The sequence below is a fragment of the Peromyscus eremicus genome, chromosome 19, assembly GCF_949786415.1.
Source record: "Peromyscus eremicus chromosome 19, PerEre_H2_v1, whole genome shotgun sequence".
In the NCBI taxonomy this organism is placed as follows: domain Eukaryota; kingdom Metazoa; phylum Chordata; class Mammalia; order Rodentia; family Cricetidae; genus Peromyscus; species Peromyscus eremicus.
In genome coordinates, this window is record NC_081435.1 from 69,823,906 (window position 1) to 69,837,470 (window position 13,565).

The following is a 13,565-nucleotide window of genomic DNA, read 5'->3' on the forward strand; positions in this document are numbered from 1 at the left end:
TGCATGAGGCTTGCTCTTTGCTTTGTTATGTATGTTGTTATTTATTCATTCAGGAGGCTTGCCTGTCAGTGGGTGCATCATGGCCTGGAAAGAAAATGAAGGAGGAAAGGGGTGCAGTCATACCCAAGGTGGGAGGGAGATGGGAAAGAGGAGAAGGCTCCGCCTGTGAGCCATTGGGCGCTCCCTAGGCTCAGATGCTCGCAGAACAGAGATTGTAGGGTGCTGGCTTTCTTGAATAAATGTCCTTGTCATCCAACATTCCTTATTTGTCAGTGGTATTCCCACATTCCGCTATCTCCTGAACCTGTATGTTGACATCATGAACATTGAGACCCGTTCGTGATCGGTGACGAACCTTCATTCTCTGTGGTAGTGTACATACAGCGCCTGCCCGTTCTGTAGAGGAAGGCCCTGATGTTGGGTTCAGAAGCTAGACCTGCGTCTCAGGTGTGGTTAAAGAAGAAGTTGTTGGGCTGTTTCCTCGGCCTGGTACTAATTCAGACATCTGCCTTCTGAGTCCAGCTGTCAGAAATGTGGGTAGATCCAGGGCCTTTCCCCGTGGAATCAGCAACGCCTCTCCCAGTTCCCTCCCAGGGTCTTGCTCTACCCTAGCTGTACGCCTCTGAGTCTCCCAGCAGCCCACACGCAGATGCTCAGCTGTGAGGCATGGCTTCTGATTGTACCACATATCCCACACTTATGACCCAGGTTTTCCCCAGAACTGGGGTTGTCCCCTCTGCCTTCAGAAGCTCACACTGTCCATGGCATACCAGCCGACAGCATCCCAGCCACAGGCTGGTGGGCACTGGTGGTTTTCAGTTCTTTTCTGTCCCTTCCCCACGCCTTCTACAGCTTGTCACAGGACGTTTGGAAAGCACAGATAAGCAAGACAGGAAAAAAAAATAGAAACCATCCCCTCCCTCCAGCCAGGCAGAGTTAGGCGCACCAACTTCCTCTCCCTGGTGAGGTTCCCTTCACCACGGACTTTCCTAGTGATTGACCAGTGACGTCACTGGTACTTTCTGAATGCCTCCCCCCACTCGATATCGTAACGTGGACCCTAAGTGGCCTCAGAATACTATTGCCTAAATTTCTGTTCATTCTTCATCACTGAAGAATCCTTCTGGTTCCGAGGAAATATGCTCTTAGTTATTTTTTTATTGTTCTGATAAGACCTCGTGGTCAAGGCAACTTACAGAAGGAAGGGTTTATTTGGCTTACAGTTCCAGAGGGTTGAGAGTCCACCATGGTGGGGAAGTGTGGCTGCCAGCAGCAGGCATGTCAGCAGGAACTGGGTGCCGGGAGCTCACATCTTGAACCAAAGCATGAAGCAGAGAATGAACTGGAAATGGCATGGATCCTTTAAGCACTCAAAGTCCACTGCCAGTGCCACCCTCCAGCAAGGCCTCACCTCCTAAACCTCCCCAAACAACACCACCAGTGGAGACCAAGTATGCAAACACCTGTGCCTTGGGGGACGTTCTCATCAAAACTGCCACAAATGTCCATCTGCCTCAGTTTTCTGAGCCCCTCCCCCCACCCCCACCTAATTCATAGCAGGAGAAAAACTGCTCAAATTCTTTTTCATCAATCAAAATCTTTTTCAATGAATCATTGTTTTATGTCCGACATAAAACAATGTGCCCTACCACTTGGGACAAAATATGGTGTGGCCCTCACACAGAAGCGCTTTTCAGACGCCCACTGCCCCTTTCCTGTAGCCTGAGTAGCTTTTCTTTAGTAACAGTAAACAGTAAGGCCTCTCTGTCTGACTCCAGTTCCAATTCCATTTCCACATCAGCCAAGTTGTCAATCACGCAGGACTTTCTGAGGTCACCCCCAGAAAAGGAGTGAGAAGGTCTGTGCTTCCCATGCTAGTACTTCACCTGAGAGTTCGAAACAGGGTTCTCTAGCTTCTCCACTACTGCTTTATAAATATGTAAATGGCTAGCCAATCACGAGTCGAGTCAAGGTGACTCGTGACTATAACGCAGTTCAATCCTGCTGACAGGTTCTGTGGCTGTGACTGTCTGTGATGTTGGACACTGGCGGGTGTGAGGAGCACACTTTGGCCAAGCTGGCTTGATGAGAATCTACTCTCTCGCCGAAATCGAAAGTGGAGAGATCGCTGCTCACACAGCGCCGGGCTGCCACAGCCTGGGATAGCTGCCCTCTCAGAATGACCGATTTGAAACCCCAGCTCCAGGAAGACTCTGTCTCCTTCCTGCTGTCTGACACTGTAAAACAACAGGGATGCTTTGACTGTGCCTCAGCCTGTCAAAGGAAGACAGCTGAGGCTTTTTGTTGCTCTTCAGAGTCCGAGGAAGAGGCCCTCTTCTTCCAGACCCTGAGCTGTGCTCCAGTGTCGGGAGGGCTCTGCAGGGAGAACTCGTCCCCATTCATCATCCACCCTCTGATCTGGAGCCATGAACTGGGACTGGCCCAGGGCGCTCCAGGCCCCTCGGTCCCTTGAAGAATTTCCCTCCTCCCACACTGAGATACAGGGGCAACCCAACAGCTCTTCCCTGCCCCTCCTTATACGTTCAGCCACACAGCCAGATGTCAACGGTCATGTCAATCTGTCTCTGACTGGCCACACAACAGTAGAGACTCCCTGGGGTCTCCACTATGAGGATTCCCTGTGTCTCCAAGGCTTGAACACCCCAGGACAGTGAGCCCTCAGGCGTCTGGCAGATACACCCCTGTTTAGTACTCTGGTTACACAGAGCCCCTTTTCTTAGACACTCCAGGCATCGTTGGTCATGGGGAACTGCTGAGAAAGACCTCTAGGAAGTTAGGGGAGGTCAAATGTGCCACGCTGTGATACTGGCAATGCCCTAGCTGAGGCTCTGCAAGGGAACCCAGGTCCTGCCATCCAGCTGGAGAGGACAGTTGTGGAGTCCCATTGGGGAACAGAGGCCACTAGATAGGGAGGCTGGGGACTGGGCTCCTGAGTCATGATGCAGTCTCACAGACTGGGTGTCACTTCCTCCAAGTGCCATTCCTGCTTCCAGAAATGAGGAAGTCCCCGTCTTCTGAGTCTTCAGTCATAAACAACTGTTCCTCATTCATTTGCCAAATTTTTGCCAATCTGTCCATTCTATGCCCAGTTTCCATCTATGCTATAGCAATTTGGAAAACCAGGGAAGGAGATTACTCCAACCGCCCTGGGTCGTCTAGGGGATCCACTCAGGAAGCAGTTGGGGGAACCACACTCCTGAAAGCTTCTGGTGGGGGGTGGACTGGTCTCAGGAGCTAAAAGCAGCCTCCTGCCAAGGATGTCCTGGCTCAGCTGTCATGGTTATTAGAGAAGGCTAACCCCTGATCATTTTCTTTCTCATGGGTCACAGGGCAGATGTCTGGGGTCCAGCAATCCACAGGGTGGGTGTCCTGCCAGGCCTTGTAAGCTCCACCTTCTCCATGTGTCTCCCATGGTCCCCTCCCTGTAAGGCTACACTTCCCCTTCTCATGTTGGAGCAGGGCCCAAGCTGAGAGCTAAGGCTTAACTGGGTTTCCTCTTTGACAGGCCCATCTTTAAACAGTTATTTTCTGAGGTGCTGGGGGTTAATATTTCTGTGGATATATTTTGGGGTAGACAATTCAGTTCTCAACTGAATTTGAGTACTATTTGATAAGTACTGGTAAGGACTGGGCAGATGGGCGATTAGGGAAGAGAACTCTCTAGGCCTAGCTTGGCACTTGGCTTCAGGATCTGAGAAGTTATCACTACCTCCTGTTGGACAGATACCACAGCACAGCCCAATGTATCATTCTGTCTCTCTCCAGAAAGACCCTATCACAGTACAGGCGCTACCATTCAAGATACCTCAAGAACTGGCCTAACCGGCAGGACAGGTTCCTAAGTTTTATCTTCCTTACATCCTCTGACCTGACATGGAGCTTGTAATTCCTAAGTGGCTACACTCCTTCAAAGTCCAGATATCTACTTGGGGAGAGGGGTAGATTGGATTAGTTCATTCATACATTCTCTCGTGCATCCATGAGTGTCTTTTTAAACACCCAGTGTATGCTCAACACTGCTGGACTCTGATGAGAATCCCAGTACATGCCACCAGCTGCTTAAATGGCCTTGGGCTACAGCCCACCTCAGGACCATGAAGGAAGTTATACTCTGAACAGCAGAGCAGGGACACAAAGTATACCTGCTCCATCCTCAAAACGCCTCACTGCCTAAGGAGGTCCAGTGAGATTTTGACATTCACTGCATTCGGAGGCAGAATGGGAATGCAAAAGGGCCGTGGTGCTGGATAACTGTTAGGGTCAAGTTGACAGACCATAAAATCACATGGGACAGAGAACCTCAGTTGAGGAATTGCCTTGATCAGATAGGGTGTGGTCATGTTTGTGAGAGATCATCTTGACTAATGATGGATGTGGGAGGACCCAGCCCACTGTGGGCAGCACTTTCCCTAGGCAGGCGATCCTGCACTGTATAAGAAAGCTAGTTGAGCACGAACTGGTGAGCAATCCAGTAAGTAGCATTCCTCCATGGCTTCTGCTTCAGTTTCTTCTTGAGTTCCTTCCCTGACTTCTGTCAATGATGGATGGTCACCTGGAAGTCAATATGAACTTGCATCATGGTCGGAATGTTTTATCACATCAACAGGAAGCAAACTAGACTGGTGCTGCAGAACGGGACATCAGAGCAAGCCTGAAAGGACCTCAGACCTTAGAGAAGAGATGTGGCACCTTTGCAGATCTGAGAATAGGTCCAAGCATGTTAAAATATCGTCAAAAGAAAGAAGAGGCTTTGCTACTCACGATAGCATCCTTTCCCACAAACCTTCAGAATGCTGGAGGCCATGGGTTCTGTGAGTCAACTGTATGCCAGCTTCGTAGACAGGGAGAACCTGTGTTCTTAAAGATCCAGGCTCTATTTGGTTATTGTGATACTTGTCTCAGAGGCTGCTGGGAACATGTGTCCATTTTAAGGATTGCTGTTATTGAGAGGGAAGCCAGCTTCTTTATAGCCCCCGGAATCTCCATTTTTTTTTTCAGAGTGCTAGGGTGAGCCACTATTCCTCAGCACACGGGGGTGAGGGTGACTTTGCTGCTGAGAAAACAGCCTGAGTGGCATCCCAAAGATCAGCTACTTCTCTGAGGGGCACAGAGACATAGGTACCGTTGTTTCTTACAACGTTGCCCAGATGAGCATCCTACAGAGAAGAGTTGCCACCCTGTGCAGTGCAGAGAGCAGATTCATCGCTCGAGAGTCTAGAGATGAAGGAGGGTGGGAGGAGGAGGCTGTGGGCCATGCAGGACAGCAGGAGTCCCTTAGGGCACCTCTGCCTTCAAGAGAGGAGCCTGACATGTGACCGCACTGACCATAGCCCTCGGGGAGCTGCCAGCAGAGCTCAGAGTATCTGTCCACCTCAACGGAGTTCACCAACTTTGCTCCATGGGTGACGGGAAGTCTCTGGAAAGTTCTGGCCTTCAGAGTCCTCCAGGTCCTCTCCCAGCTTTTTCTGTGGCCTCCCACCTACAGGAAAGACTGCTCTGGAACTTTTGGGGGGCATTAGAATTCTCTAACATTGGCTTTTGGACAAAGAGGGCTTTGGTCCTTCCCCTGGGATAACCCCATCTTTGGCAAATAATTTGCATACTTAATTATTGTTCCAACCCCACTCTCTCTCATTGAGACTGATATTAAAGTGACATTCTGAGAAATGAGACACTTGTTTGCAAATATAGGCAGAGCTGTCGAAGCCACACAAAGCTTTCCACTGGGATGAAAACAGCATCTTTCACTCTGACAGGGAAAATCTGTTTCCATGAGAACGCCGGCACCACAGCTGTGAGGGGTGTGCTGGCTTCTCCTCAAGGCCTCTCTCCGTGGAGCTTCACACCATGCAGTGTGCATCACCCGGGGAGTGTGTTGTGTGTGTTGTCGGATCTATAGCTTCCCAGTGAGTTCTGCTCCTTCCCTCACACCTGCCTCAGGAATGCAAAGTGGCTAGATTCAAACCAGCTTGGCTCACCACTGCGCCAGAAAGTCTTCTCTCCTCCTCACAGAAGTTCAGTCCAGGAAGAACAGCCATGCTCATCAGTCCTGCTGGTGTCCAGGCATGGCTTGCTGAGTGGCTGCCCAAACACTAACTTCGCCAAGCTGTCTGGAGTGTTCCAGGAGATGCTGTGCCATGCCACACACAGGCAGGTGGCAATGAGTGACACCCAAAGACAGTGTGACAAGGGCAGGGACCTTCCATCCTCAGTGCCCAGAGGATGCTGGGAAAGTGAACAGAAGCCTGACACTCCAGAACTGCCAGGCCATGCTGGTTTTTTTCTTGCTTCAGGCTTCACTCTTCCATACCCAAATCACAGAAGAGGAGCAGGAAGGGCCAAGTCATTCCCACCCCTTCCAGACGCACACCCACAGCGTGCTGAGAAGGCTGCACTGGTGGACACTGAATCCACTGGGGAATTTTACCCTTCGGATTTGACTGCAGTGTGCGAGTGGGGTGTGTGGACAGGGTTAGGTCCATCCGTGTGTAATTTCCATCTTTTAGGCAAGTCACATAGACACTGTGTTTTGGGAACTCAGGCAGTTCTCCAATTATCGCAGAATGTCTAATTGAGCTCTTAAGGCACTGGTAGGCATGGACTAGGGTGACTCCCAGAAGATTCTCGGTGGAAAAGTTCCTAGGTGTGTTGAGTCACAAATGTTTTTTCTCTGGGGTGAATTCAGAGCAAAAGGCTTTTCTCACAGCTCCATGTTCAAAGAACCACCACGGGTTGACTCCGGCGTTCAGGTCCACGGCAGATGTTCCGCTTATCTGAGAACTAGGGAACACAGACGCCTTTGTAACCCAAGGTTGGCCACAGGTCTCACCAAAGGCAATGTAATTATTAACAACATGCTGTGTAATTAGCAAGCATGTCTAAGGCCTCCGCACCCCTGTTGAGAATGATGCCGCTGGTTATGAACCTGCCTGGAGCACAGTGGAGCTAAAGCCGAACGCCAATCCTGTGGTCTGTAAACGGCCCCAGGCTTTACTCCACTCAGATTCTGCACCCAGCTGCAGCCACTGTCTCCAGCTGGCCGTTAGGGACCTCTGCCCTATACACACTTTCTCTCTGAGTCCACCCTGTGCACTCAATGCTCAGTAGAGCCAGGTCTGTGAGTCTTGGGGTGACATCAATGTCCAGAAGAGCTCTGGACTCCAGCCTGGGCCAGGGACATTAGAGGGTTGAGGGTAGAGAAAACCCTAGGCCACTCAGAGCCCAGAGGAGATAATATCTGTTTTTTCACCCACATTGTAGGATTTTGGTTGGCTGGCTGGTTCTTTTGGTTTAGTTGATAAGCTAGTTGGTTTTGTTTGACTGGTTGTTTAGTTGGTTGTTTGGTTGTTTAGCTTGGTTGGTTGGTTGGTTGGTTGATTGGCTACATGGTTGATTATGGTTGATTAAGTGGCTGGTTTTGGTTAGTTTGTTGATTGGTTTTGTTCATTGGTTGGTTATTTGGTTAATTAGCTGACTGGTTTTGGTTAATTGGTTAGTTTGACTTATTAGTTAGTCAATTGGTTGGTTTTGGGTTGGTTTGTGTTAGTTGGCTGGCTAGTTGACTTTATAGTTTGTTTTTATTAGAAACTGTGTCACTGTAAGCATCTGTCACAAAATTTTCAGGACACAACAGTTGTTAAATACAAACGGTCTGTTTAGTGCTGGCTGTTAAATGTGAATGCCACAGCCATGCAAGCAGCATAAAGCATGAACAGCAAGGTATGCTCCAGCCTCCTCTGTGCCATCCCAGATTTGGACACTGGGAACCTTGGGGTACAAAGGAAAGGGGCTGGTATCCTCCAAGAATCCAGAACCCAAAGCCCTGAGGGTCCCCTATGCTCACCTGCAGGAGCCCTGATAAGAGGCAGGAATAGATGTCAAAGATACAATTGTCAACAGAGATGGGATGCCCCACCCAGAGCAGGATGAACAATGCCTTCTGAAGCAGGGTAGTTACGTTCATGAGGGACTTACGTAATTTTTTTTTTATTCAAACTTGGGTTCAACAACACTTGACTAACAGCAGGAAGGTGACAAGGTAGAGCAGACGTTCATTCGCAGTCCTGGTGACTTCCCCAAAAGTGCCACCATGCCAGTTCAGGAGGGCAGGGCTTGGCCTGCTGACCATGGAAACATTCACTGCCTGCTTCAGATGTCACAGGATGAGAGGGATGTGACTGAATACAACCTGTTTCCATGCAACTGTCCTGCTCACCTGTCCCCTTGCTTGTGGACCTCACTGGGCCACCATTACTATCCCACGCCAGGAAAGTCCAGGAATGCCACTGGTCACTGTATCTGTCAGGACAGGCTTACTTCAGACTCTGAAAGGGCAGAGCGTGTCCTTCAGAAGCCCTTGTCTCTCCTCAGCAACCTGATTTGTGAAGCTTTACATTTGGAAACAAGAGGGGCTTTTTAAAGATGATTTTTTATTGTTTCGAGAGTGTGTATACATGTGTGTGCACATGCACATGTACGTGTACACATGAGTACAGGTGCCACAGAGGGTAAAGGTCTTGGATCCCCTGGAGCTGGAATTACAGGCAGTTATGAGCCACCTGATGTGGGTGCTGGGAACTGAACTTTGGTCCTCTCTAAGAGAAGTATGCAGTCTCAACCCCTGAGCCATTCTCTCTCCAGTCTCAGGAGCAAGAATTTTAATACGACAGAATACACTTGTGAAAGCATCATCTCTTGTTTATAAATATGTACATGTGATGGAGGAGTGAGTGAGAGATGGCATGCGTTGTGTATGTATGTATATTGTATGTATATGTATATGTATGTGTATATATATATATATATATGATGGTGTGAATGTCTATGTATGTCGAGCATGTGTCTGCCTGTGCATGTGTATCTCTGTACTGTATGTATATGTGTGTATTTGTGATGTATGATATATATATATGTGTGCTGTATGTATATGCACATGCATATGTATGCAAGCGTGAGTGCTGTGTGCGTGTATGCTATGTGTATGTGTGTGTGCTGTGTTGCAGTGTGTGTGTATGTGTGTGTGCATGCTTGCATGTGTGTGTGTGTGTGTGTGTGTGTGTGTGTGTGTGTGTGTGTGTGTGTGTATGAGGATATAATCGTGTACAGATGTGGCCTGGCAGGACTCTTCCTCACAGATGCCAGCCCTGAACCTCTGCCATCCGCTGCAGGGACAGCTTCTTAGACTCACTTCGCCGTTCTGCATCTGGACGGTTCAAACACCTCCCTATTGTAATTTGATGCCTGTATTAATCTAAGGATCATACTTCCAAAATGTATCCACTGGGTAATTATGGAGAAAGTTTAGTTTTGTGCTTCTGCCTCTGGTGCTTGGAACAGAGTCCTCATTTTTTAATGTCTCGTAATTAGACTCCATAAGCCCTAAGCAACCAAACACACCTTAGTAAATAAACAAGGCAGGCTCCAGCCGTGCAGAGAGCCTGTGGTGATTTAGGATCCTTGCCACGTAGATTATTCACCCTGTACCAGCTCATAACTGTAGTAGGGCACGTGACAGGAAAACCATACAGGTGGATGGGGGTGGGAGGCTAAGCAATACTACGAAGTGCTGAACTGACTTTTCCTCTCTGGCAATCCCCATGAGGAGGGAGAACAGTGCTGTCCCACCTCTGAGCTCCCTCTCCCTCGTCCTGGAGTGGGGCTCTGGTCCCAAAAGCTTATTGTTACTGCCTGGGCTTTTGGCCCGTGCCGGGGGCCCTCTTGCCTCACTGAGTAGTGGCATCCAGCACATGGAATTCAGCAGCTTCACTCTGGGTTCATCCCCAGATGTGAGACCCTCCCACACACTCAGTGGTATAGAAAGGTGTGGAGTTCATCACCGCTTCCTCCTGGCCTTGGAGAAGGCTCAGTGTCATGGTTCTGCATTGCACTTTTAGCCCCTGAGTGTTACATGCCCTTCCCACTGACCTGCAGCAACCATGACTCCGTTTTTTGTTGTTGTTTTTTTTTAATTAACAAAAGGCCATAGTGATTGAGGTAGCATTTACATTTAAGCTTTTCAAATAACATAAATTAAAACAATTGGAGGTTGATTTTGGCTTTTTAAAAGTAGGTTATTTGGGATATTTTAAGAGGAAATATGATATAGAGTTTGGAGACGCTTTTGATAAGCTCCTCTATAAGCGGACTCTTTCTGATTCAATGCTGGAATCCACCACACCTCACCACCCTGAGCAGGGACAGCCCAGCCTGGTTTTTTGTTTGTTTGTTTGTTTTGGTTTTTTTTACAAGAAAACCAGAGTTTCCTGTTTTGCTCCTGAGCATGCAGTGCCTAGGGTTAAACCAAATGGAGGAGACTGACTGGTGTTTTTAAAGCCACGATTCGCTCAGTGCCTGAAAGTCTCACTTCATGACTAGCTCAGGAAAACCTGTGTGCATGAATCCTGGGTTTTCATGTGACCTGTGTGGATGAGTAGAAAGCTCTAGAAGATTTTCCATAAGGCCTTTACAACTTGGATCTTCTGCTAACCGCATTGTGGTTTGATTTTTTTTATTACCCCCTGTGAACCAAGAGACATCTAGGGGACAGACAGCTTCCTCTGTTTGCAAAGAACACCATGCTCAGATGGCCCGTGAGTGAGGAGCTGGCCTCAGTAGATCTTGGTGATTGGCAGCTCCTTGCTGTGCGCAGGAAATTCTCGACCCATAGTCCATTCCTTTCCAAAGCTCAAGTGATTTGCTCTGCCGTGGATTGTGTGGACATCGGCGCCAGCCCGGTGTATTTCCCCTGCCCTCCCAGCAAGCTAGTCAGCTTGCCATTCCCACAACTCACCCTGAGGCCACAGGACCACAGAGACAGCTTTGAAGGATGAGCTGCTGCCAAGACAAAATGGAAAGTCCATTTCACAACCCGGGTGTGGTTCTTTGAGGCAAATGAGCAGAGTGCAGCTGCAGTGACAAAGTCCGGGGAGTCAGTCTCTCTCTCTCTCTCTCTCTCTCTCTCTCTCTCTCTCTCTCTCTCTCTCTCTCTCTCTCTCTCTCTGTGTGTGTGTGTGTGTGTGTGTGTGTGTGTGTGTGTGTGTGTCTCTCTCTGTCCTTATTCTTGCTTCACTGATACGTTCAAACCTGCTTTTGCCTACACACCTTTCCAAGGATTTGGAAGTTCAAAATCAGTGAGGAGGCAATAGGCAATAACCATGGATACCTGGCAATGATGGCCTGTTGAGTATACTGGGTTTACCCACACAAGCTTGCCTACCTTGCAAGTGGGAGGGGACGCTGGGAGATCCCACATATTGGAGATCAATGTATATTCAGAAAGACATCTGCACTCTTGATATATTGGTGTTATTGTTGTAAGCAGAGATGGCCTGTACCTCAAAGATGGGCCTTGACTTAAAGCCTTTAAATTAGAGACCACTCAGAAGCGTAGAGGGCTATTGTAAAGGAAGGGAGCCAAGACAGTTTTGTATTGCACAAAACTAAAGCATTTGCCTTCAGAAAGAGATTGGGGGTTTCGATCACTTTATCCTAGTCCTAAAATGTGGACTACTTTTTAACTGAATAAATATCCTTCCACGAGTTATTTTTTTAATTACCATTCTGGGTTACATAAGGCATTTTTGTGCAAATATATAAAGTACTTAGAGCAAATCCCTGCCATACCCCTGTCCTCTGGTATCTCACACCCCCATTTCTGTTCATCTGCTTAATGCCCTAGACAGTCTTGCTTCTGTTTCATGTCGTCTGTATGATTCTGTGTCTCTGCATAAAATCTAGAACCCACAAAGAGAGAGAAAGCATATGGTGTCTGTCTTTCTGAGACTGACTTAAATCGCTTAGTGATGAGTTCCTTTAAAGCTCATGTCATGAAATTCACTGAGCAGCATCACATTGCAGTTGACAGCACCAGGCTGAGCCGATCCATCCCCCTCTCTCCTCCCCTCCCGAAGGGACCATCCTTCCCACGCACTTGGCCAGCTGAGGCAGCCGTAGCATCCAGTAATAAACAGCCAGGTATCTGTACTCCTAAAATAGAAGCCTGTCCGTCCAGTTGCGTAACAGACCTCAATAAGCAGTTTCAGAGCCACACTGAGTAATGTTTATCCCGCTGTGACTTCTGGGTGCTTAAACAAAATCCCCAGCACATTCCTTTGCATTCATTATTTAAGGACCTCTGCACTTTTAACCACACCCCAATGTGATCTCCCGATCGCTATGCTTTAAGGAAAGACGTCGCAGGACCCAGACAAGGTGTTTCCCCAGGAAAGTGACTTTAGAACTGCATGAAGCCAGAGCGCTCTGCACGGTACACAGTACGCTAAAGCTCTCACTTGGCACAAACCTGCAAACACACCTTTTACCAGCGTTGGCCATTTTTCCTCTAGTCTTTTCTTTTTCCTTTTCAGTGCTGGGGGTGGAATCTGGGTCCTCTAATGCTAGACAAATGCTCACCACTGAGCTGTAGCCCAGCCCTATGGGTGTGTGGGTGTGGGTGTGGGTGTGGGTGTGGGTGTGTGTGCGCACACGTGCATGTGCATGTGTGTTTAGCATCTTTACTAAGATGTAGTTCGTACACCTACAGACTGAAAATGTTCAGTGCAGTTTCAGGGTGTGTGTGCTGCCACCACAGCATCCCATTTTGGAACACTGACTCTCACAAACCACATCTGTCCCTCAACTGTCACACCACCCCATCCCTCAGAAGCCACTGGTCCTCTGTCTCTATATTCCTCATTATAGTAGATCACAAGGACGGAAGTATCTGGGTGGCCTTTTGTGTGTGGCTTCTTTCCCAAAGCATTACGTTTTGAAGATTTGGTCCATGCAATCCCCCATCCCTCTCTCTTGACTACAGTTCCATTGTTGAGATATCTTACGTTTTAATTACCTGCTTATAGGTTACTGGGTATATGGGATGCTTCCTCCTTCAAGTTATTATAGATAATGCTTCTGTGGATATTTACGTGTTTAGATAGACTCATGTTTCATTTCTGTCAAGAATGCACCTAGGAATACAGTTGCTAATTTATTGTTCACCTGTGTTCAACTTTTTGAGAAACTGTAAAACCTTTTCCACAGCAGCTGCACCATCTGACATGCATACAAGATGGGTCTGAGGTCCCATCATACCCCCCACAGCTGGGTCTGAGGTCCCATCATACCCCCCCAACAGCTGGGTCTGAGGTCCCATCATACCTCCCACAGCTGGGTCTGAGGTCCCATCATACCTCCCACAGCTGGGTATGAGGGTCCCATCATACCCCCCAACACCTGGGTATGAGGGTCCTATCATACCCTCCCACAGCTGGGTATGAGGATCCTATCATACCCCCACACACAGCTGGGTCTGAGGTCCCATCTGACATGTCTACCAGCTGGGTCTGGGAGTACAGTTTCATCACACAACCACAGCCAACCTGGTGTGTAAGACAGAGTCTCACTGTGGCTTTGATGTGAATCCCGCAGGGATAATGGTATTGGGCATCTTTTCATAGTCTACTGGCCAGACACATTACCTTCTTTGAGAAAATGTCCTCCACCACCTTTTTACATTAGACTTCTTTGTGTTGTTGATTTGTGGGAGT

At 48.4% G+C, this 13,565-nt stretch overlaps 1 protein-coding gene across 2 annotated transcripts in view; it reads left to right on the forward strand.

The window, feature by feature from the left end:
• Positions 1 to 13,565, forward strand: part of Mbp (myelin basic protein) — a 112,474-nt gene that overhangs the window by 25,632 nt on the left and 73,277 nt on the right. The window lies entirely within an intron of this gene.